Source organism: Arachis ipaensis, chromosome B5 (assembly GCF_059453495.1).
Source record: "Arachis ipaensis isolate K30076 ecotype BB chromosome B5, ASM5945349v1, whole genome shotgun sequence".
In the NCBI taxonomy this organism is placed as follows: Eukaryota; Viridiplantae; Streptophyta; class Magnoliopsida; order Fabales; family Fabaceae; genus Arachis; species Arachis ipaensis.
This window is the reverse complement of record NC_142440.1, coordinates 31,746,939-31,755,443: the sequence shown is the minus strand read 5'-3', so window position 1 is coordinate 31,755,443 and position 8,505 is coordinate 31,746,939. Positions and strand designations below refer to the sequence as shown.

General features: G+C 42.3%; 1 non-coding gene across 1 annotated transcript; it reads left to right on the top strand.

Moving 5' to 3' along the window:
- Positions 1 to 7,773: 7,773 nt before the first annotated feature.
- On the top strand, positions 7,774 to 7,881 carry LOC148563763 (small nucleolar RNA R71). Its single transcript, XR_015885147.1, has one exon. It is a non-coding gene; the product is annotated as a small nucleolar RNA R71 (small nucleolar RNA).
- The last annotated feature ends 624 nt before the right edge of the window (positions 7,882 to 8,505 follow it).

Genomic DNA, 8,505 nt, shown 5'->3' with positions numbered 1-8,505 from the left:
AAGAAAAGAGGGGAACGTTGGAGAAGAGAAAGGGACGTTGGTGGGGGGTGAGGTAGGCTACGCGAATGGGCTAGGGCACTCGCGCCAGGGGTTATCATATTTGAATCCACGCGTACGCGTCGTCGACGCGAACGTGTGAAGGTAGAAAAAGGAATATGACGCATACGCGTGAAGCACGCGTATGTGTGGATGAAAATTGTGCGAAACACACAGTTTCAGAACACTTGTCGTACAACTCTCTGTTCATAAGTACTGGGACAACATTTAGGTACGACGCGTGCGCATTGGCCACGCCCACGCGTGGATGGCCAAAAAGGAAAATGACGCGTAGGCGTCAGCAAAGCGTACGCATGAGTTGGGTTGTGCGTCTAGCACCCTACCCGCACCGTTCCAGCACAACTTTCTGTTTGTTTGAACTAGAGAGCAAAGTTCAATGTGACGCGTGCGCGTCGGCCACGCGCACGCGTGGGACACACTTTTTTGTTTTAAACCAACAAGTTATGAAAATAAATCCAAACATTATTAAACAGGTAAAACCACAACCTAAACTAAATAAACCCAACTAAAGTTGAAAATTCAACTTATTACCAATATAAACAAAAGATAAAATAGGAAGAATTTACCATGGTGAGGTGTCTCCCACCTAGCACTTTTAGTTAAAGTCTTTAAGTTGGACATTTGGTGAGATCCTTGTCATGGTGGCTTGTGCTTGAACTCATCTTGAAACTTCTACTAACGCTTGGACTTCCAATAAGCTCCAACGTTTCGAAGTGAATTCACCAAGCCTTGATGAAGTTCTTCACAAGCTTTGAGCTCCCAAAGTTGATCCTCTTTTATGCCGGGATCCTAAATCTTGTTTCTACACCCGTTTTTAAGTTGATCATTATTGTTCCAACCGGGTGGCAAGCAATCCGAATTCTCAATGAAGTACCAAACTCTTCTCTTAGATCCAACCAATTGATCACTAGTCCAACTCTTGCATCTAGCTCTTGAAATCTCAACCTTGATGAGTCTTGATTTGCAACTCCAACCACTGAACATCCTTCTCTTATGCTTAATTCCACAAAGCCTCCTAAGTTGGCCATCTGTTTCAAGAATACCATACTCAAGTAGGACAGAAAATCTAATAGAGATAAGTTTTACCCACTCAAATAAAGGAGTAGACGGCAACCTAGGTAGAGAAGTCTCCAATGATCTTGATAAATGGTGCACGAAATTGTGATCTCCAGGCTCAAACAAATCCTGGTAATGGCTCCAAAGCTTGGTGCTCTGATCTTAATTCATAATTGTCACAACTTCGATACAACTAACCAGCAAGTGCACTGGGTCGTCCAAGTAATACCTTACGTGAGTAAGGGTCGAATCCCACGGAGATTGTTGGTATGAAGCAAGCTATGGTCACCTTGCAAATCTCAGTCAGGCGGATATAAAATAATCATGGAGTTTTCGAATATTATATAATAAAATAGGGATAGAGATACTTATGTAAATCATTGGTAGGAATTTCAGATAAGCGAATGGAGATGCTTTTTGTTCCTCTGAACCTCTCCTTTCCTGCTATCTTCATCCAATCTGTCTTACTCCTTTCCATGGCTGGCTGTATGCAAGGGCATCACCGTTGTCAGTGGCTACATCCCCTCCTCTTAGTGAATAATATGCTCACGCACCCTGTCACGGCACGGCTATTCATCTGTCGGTTCTCGATCATGCTGGAATAGGATTCACCCTCCTTTTGCGTCTGTCACTAACGCCCAGCACTCGCGAGTTTGAAGCTCGTCACAGTCATTCAATCATTGAATCCTACTCGGAATACCACGGACAAGGTTTAGACTTTCCGGATTCTCTTGAATGCCGCCATCATTCTAGCTTACGCCACGAAGATTCTGGTTAGGAGATCTAAGAGATACTCATTCTAGCTTAATTCATGTAGAACAGAAGTGTTTGTCAGGCACGCGTTCATAAGGGAGAAGGATGATGAGCGTCACACATAATCATCACCTTCATCACGTTCTTGGGTGCGAATGGATATCTTAGAAGAGAAATAAGAAGAATTGAATAGAAAACAGTAGTACTTTGCATTAATCTTTGAGGAACAGCAGAGCTCCACACCTTAATCTATGGAGTGTAGAAACTCTACCGTATGAAAATACATAAGTGAAGGTCCAGGCATGGCCGAGATGGCCAGCCCCCTAAACGAGATCAATAGTCTCCTAAGATGAACAATGAATTAAAACTGAGACCAAAGATGCCTAATACAATAGTAAGAGGTCCTATTTATAATAAACTAGCTACTAGGGTTTACATGAGTAAGTATTTGATGTATAAATCCACTTCCGGGGCCCACTTGGTGTGTGTTTGGGCTGAGCTTAAGTGTTGCACGTGCAGAGGCCATTTGTGGAGTTGAACGCCAGTTTTTGTGCCAGTTTGGGCGTTCAACTCTGGTTTTGGATCCTTTTCTGGCGCTGGACGCCAGATTTGGGTAGAAAGCTGGCGTTGAACGCCAGTTTACGTCGTCAATTCTTGGCCAAAGTATGGACTATTATATATTTCTGGAAAGCCCTGGATGTCTACTTTCCAACGCAATTGGAAGCGCACCATTTCGAGTTCTGTAGCTCCAGAAAATTCACTTTGAGTGCAGGGAGGTCAGAATCCAACAGCATCAGCAGTCCTTTTTCAACCTCTGAATCTGATTTCTGCTCAAGTCCCTCAATTTCAGCCAGAAAATACCTGAAATCACAGAAAAACACACAAACTCATAGTAAAGTCCAGAAATGTGAATTTAACAAAAAAACTAAGGAAAACATCCCTAAAAGTAACTAGATCCTACTAAAAACATACTAAAAACAATGCCAAAAAGCGTATAAATTATCCGCTCATCACAACACCAAACTTAAATTGTTGCTTGTCCCCAAGCAACTGAAAATCAAATAGGATAAAAAGAAGAGAATATACTATAAATTCCAAACTATCAATGAAACATAGCTTCAATCATATGAGCGGGACTTATAGCTTTTTGCCTCTTGAATAGTTTTGGCATCTCACTTTATCCATTGAGGTTCAGAATGATTGGCATCTATAGGAACTTCAGATTTTGAATAGTGTTATTGACTCTCCTAGTTCAGTATGATGATTCTTGAACACAGCTTCTTTATGAGTCTTGGCCGTGGCCCTAAGCACTTTGTTTTCCAGTATTACCACCGGATACATAAATGCCACAGACACATAATTGGGTGAACCTTTTCAGATTGTGACTCAGCTTTGCTAAAGTCCCCAATTAGAGGTGTCCAGGGTTCTTAAGCACACTCTTTGTTTTTTTGCTTTGGACCTTGACTTTAACCGCTCAGTCTCAAGTTTTCACTTGACACCTACACGCCACAAGCACATGGTTAGGGACAGCTTGGTTTAGCCGCTTAGACCAGGATTTTATTCCTTTAGGCCCTCCTATCCACTGATGCTCAAAGCCTTGGGATCCTTTTTATTTGCCCTTGCCTTTTGGTTTTAAGAGCTATTGGCTTTTTCTGCTTGCTTTTTCTTTTTCTTCATATTTTTTTCGCCTATTTTTTTCTTTTTTTTTTTCTGCAAGCTTTGTTTTTTTGCTGCTTTTTCTTGCTTCAAGAATCATTTTTATGATTTTTCAGATTATCAAATAACATGTCTCCTAGTCATCATTCTTTCAAGAGCCAACATATTTAACATTCTTAAACAACAACTTCAAAAGACATATGCACTGTTCAAGCATACATTCAGAAAACAAGAAGCATTGTCACCACATCAATATAATTAAGCTAAGTTCAAGGATAAATTCGAAACTCATGTACTTCTTGTTCTTTTGAATTAAAACAATTTTCATTTAAGAGAGGTGATGGATTCATAGGACGTTCATATCTTTAAGACAAAGTTACTAACTACTAATGATCATGTAGTGAAGATACAAACATAGATAAGCACATAACATAGAAAACGAAAAACAGAAGAAAGAAGAACAAGGAATGAATCCACCTTAGTGATGGTGGCGTTTTCTTCTTGAGGAACCAATGATGTCCTTGAGCTCTTCTATGTCTCTTCCTTGTCTTTGTTGCTCCTCCCTCATTGCTTTCTGATCTTCTCTTATTTCATGGAGCATGATGGAGTGCTCTTGATGTTCCACCCTTAGTTGTCCCATATTGGAACTTAATTCTTCTAGGGAGGTGTTGATGTGCTCCCAATAGTTTTGTGGAGGAAAGTGCATTTGAGGCATTTCCGGAATCTCATGGTGATGAGCTTCTTGCGCCTCTTGAGCTCCATGACTGGGCTCTCTTGCTTGCTCCATCTTTTTCTTAGTGATGGGCTTTTCCTCTTTAATGAGGATATCTCCCTCTATGTCAATCCCAGCTGAATTGCATAGGTGGCAAATGAGGTGAGGAAAGGCTAACCTTGCCATGGTGGAGGACTTGTCAGCCACCTTGTAGAGTTCTTGAGGTATAATCTCATGAACTTCCACCTCTTCTCCAATCATGATGCTATGGATCATGATGGCCCGGTCTATAGTAACTTCAGACCGGTTGCTAGTGGGAATGATTGAGCATTGAATAAACTCCAACCATCCTCTAGCTATAGGCTTGAGGTCCAATCTTCTTAGTTGAACCGGCTTGCCTTTGGAGTCAATCTTCCATTGAGCTCCTTCTACACATATGTCCATAAGGACTTGGTCCAACCTTTGATCAAAGTTGACTCTCCTTGTGTAGGGGCGTGCGTTCTCTTCCCTGTATGGCAAGTTTGAACGCCAACCTCACATTTTCCGGACTAAAATCTAAGTATTTCCCCCGAACCATTGTAACATAGTTCTTTGGATCCGGGTTCTTACTTTGATCATGGTTCTTGGTGATCCATGCATTGGCATAGAACTCTTGAACCATTAGGATGCCGACTTGTTGGATGGGATTTGTTAGAACTTCCCAACCTCTTCTTTGAATTTCATGTCGGATCTCCGGATACTCATTTCTTTTGAGTTTGAAAGGGACCTCAGGGATCACCTTCTTCTTGGCCACAACATCATAGAAGTGGTCTTGATGGGCTTTGGAGATGAACCTTTCCATCTCCCACGACTCGGATGTGGAAGCTTTTATCTTCCCTTTCCCTCTTCTAGAGGATTCTCCGGTCTTAGGTGCCATCAATGGTAATGGAAAAACAAAAAGCTTATGCTTTTACCACACCAAACTTAGAATATTGCTCGCCCTCGAGCAATAAACAAAAGAATAGATGAAGAAGAAGAAGAAATGGAGGAGAGGGAGAGGGTGATGTGGTTCGGCCAAGAAGGGTATAGAGGGGTTGTGTTGTGTGAATTTGAAGAAGAATGGAGGGCTTTATATAGGGAAGGGAGGGGGGGTTAAGGTTCGGCCATATGGGTGGGTTTGGGTGGGAAATTGGTTTTGAATTTTGAAGGTAGGTGGAGTTTATGAGGTAGGTTTATTGGGAAGAGTGGGTGAATGTGAGTGGTGAAGGTTTAGTAGGGAAGAGAGATTGAGGTGATTGGTGAGGGGTTTTTAGGGAAGAGTGTTTATGGGGTTGTGTGAAAGAGAGTGGTGAGAAGAAGTGAGTGGAGGTAGGTGGGGATCCTGTGGGGTCCACAGATCCTGAGTGGATCCTGTGAGGTCCACAGATCCTGAGGTGTTCAAGGATTTACATCCCTGCACCCATTAGGCATGTAAAAATGCCTTTGTATCCAACTCTGGGCGTTCAGCGCCAGGTTGGTGGCCATTTTGGGCGTTCAACGCCCATTTGTGTGCCATTTCTGGCGTTGAACGCCAGAACCATGCCTGTTCTGGCGTTCAGCGCCCAGAAGCTGCCCATTTTGGGCGTTCAGCGCCAGAACCATGCTCTGTTCTGGCGCTGAACGCCAGACAGATGCTCCTCCAGGGTGTGATTTTTCTTCTGCTGTTTTTTATTCCGTTTTCAATTTTTATTTTTATTTTGTGACTCCACATGATCATGACCCTAAGAAAACATGAAAAAAAAAACAATAAAAATAAGAATTAGATAAACATTGGGTTGCCTCCCAACAAGCGCTTCTTTAATGTCAATAGCTTGACAGTGGGCTCTCATGGAGCCTCACAGATGTGCAGAGCTTTGTTGAGACTCTCCAACACCAAACTTAGAGTTTGGATATGGGAGTTCAACACCAAACTTAGAGTTTGGTTGTGGCCTCCCAACACCAAACTTAGAGTTTGACAGTGGGGGCTCTGGTTGACTCTGCTTTGAGAGAAGCTTTTCAAGCTTCCTCTCCATGGTTGCAGAGGGAGATCCTTGAGTTTTGAATACAAGGGAGTTCTCATTCCATTGAAGGACTATTTCACCTCTGTCAACATCAATCACAGCTCTTGCTGTGGCCAGGAAAGGTCTTCCTAGGATGATGGATTCATCCTCTTCCTTTCCAGTATCCAGGACTATGAAATCAGTAGGTATGTAAAGGCCCTCAACCTTTACTAATACATCTTCTACTTGTCCATAAGCCTGTCTTCTTGAGCTGTCTGCCATCTCTAGTGAGATTTTAGCAGCTTGCACCCCATAGATTCCCAGTTTCTCTATTACAGAGAGGGGCATGAGGTTTATTCCTGAACCAAGGTCACACAGAGCCTTAAAGAGCATGGTGCCTATGGTACAGGGTATTATGAACTTTCCAGGATCCTGTCTCTTTTGAGGCAATGTCAGTTGATCCAGATCACTTAGTTCATTGATGAACAAGGGAGGTTCAACTTCCCAAGCATCAATGCCAAACAATTTGGCATTCAGCTTCATGATTGCACCAAGAAACTTGGCAGTTTGCTCTTCAGTGACATCCTCATTCTCTTCAGAAGAGGAATACTCATCAGAGCTCATGAAGGGCATAAGGAGGTTCAATGGAATCTCTATGGTCTCTAGATGAGCCTCAGAGTCCTTTGGTTCCTCAGAGGGAAGCTCCTTATTGATCACTGGACGTCCCAGGAGGTCCTCCTCCTTGGGATTCACGTCCTCTCCTCTCCTCACAGGTTCGGCCATGGCGCTTATGTCAATGGCCTTGCACTCTCCTTTTGGGTTCTCTTCTGTATTGCTTGGGAGAGTACTAGGAGGGATTTCAGTGATCCTTTTACTCAGCTGGCCCACTTGTGCTTCCATATTTCTAATGGAAGACCTTGTTTCATTCATGAAACTTACAGTGGCCTTAGATAGATCAGAGACTAGATTTGCTAAATTAGAAGCATTTTGTTCAGAGTTCTCTGTCTGTTGCTGAGTTGATGATGGAAAAGGCTTGCTATTGCTAAACCTGTTTCTTCCACCATTATTAAAGCCTTGTTGGGGCTTTTGATCCTTCCATGAGAAATTTGGATGATTTCTCCATGTTGAGTTATAGGTGTTTCCATAAGGTTCACCTAAGTAATTTACCTCTGCTATTGCAGGGTTCTCAGGATCATAAGCTTCTTCTTCAGAAGATGCCTCTTGAGTACTGTTGGATGCAGCTTGCATTCCATGCAGACTCTGAGAAATCATATTGACTTGCTGAGTCAATATTTTGTTCTGAGCCAATATGGCATTCAGAGTATCAACTTCAAGAACTCCCTTCTTCATAGGTGTCCCATTACTCACAGGATTCCTTTCAGAAGTGTACATGAACTGGTTATTAGCAACCATGTCAATGAGTTCTTGAGCTTCTGCAGGCGTTTTCTTTAGGTGAATGGATCCACCTGCAGAAGTGTCCAGTGACATCTTTGATAGCTCAGATAAACCATCATAGAATATATCCAGGATGGTCCATTCTGAAAGCATGTCAGAAGGAAACTTTTTGGTCAACTGTTTGTATCTTTCCCAAGCTTCATAGAGGGATTCACCTTCTTTCTGTCTGAAGGTTTGAACATCAGCTCTAAGCTTGCTCAGCTTTTGAGGAGGAAAGTACTTGGCTAAGAAAGCCGTGACCAGCTTATCCCAAGAGTTCAGGCTGTCTTTGGGTTGAGAATTTAACCATAATCTAGCTCTGTCTCTTACAGCAAAGGGGAAAAGCATGAGCCTGTAGACTTCAGGATCTACTCCATTAGTCTTAACAGTATCACATATCTGCAAGAATTCAGTTAAGAACTGAAAAGGATCTTCAGATGGAAGTCCATGAAACTTGCAGTTCTGCTGCATTAGAGAAACTAATTGAGGTTTCAGTTCAAAGTTGTTTGCTCCAATGGCAGGAATGGAGATGCTTCTTCCATGTAAATTGGAGTTAGGTGCAGTAAAGTCACCAAGCATCTTCCTTACATTATTATTATTTTCGGCTGCCATCTTCTCTTCCTGTTCGAAAATTTCTGAAAGGTTATCTCTGGATTGTTGTATTTTAGCTTCTCTTAATTTTCTCTTCAGAGTCCTTTCAGGTTCTGGATCTGCTTCCACAAGAATGTTCTTATCCTTGCTCCTGCTCATATGACAAAGAAGAAGGCACAGAAAAATAATAATAATAATAGAGATCCTTTATACCACAGTATAGGGATCCCTTTGTGAGTGGAAGAAAAG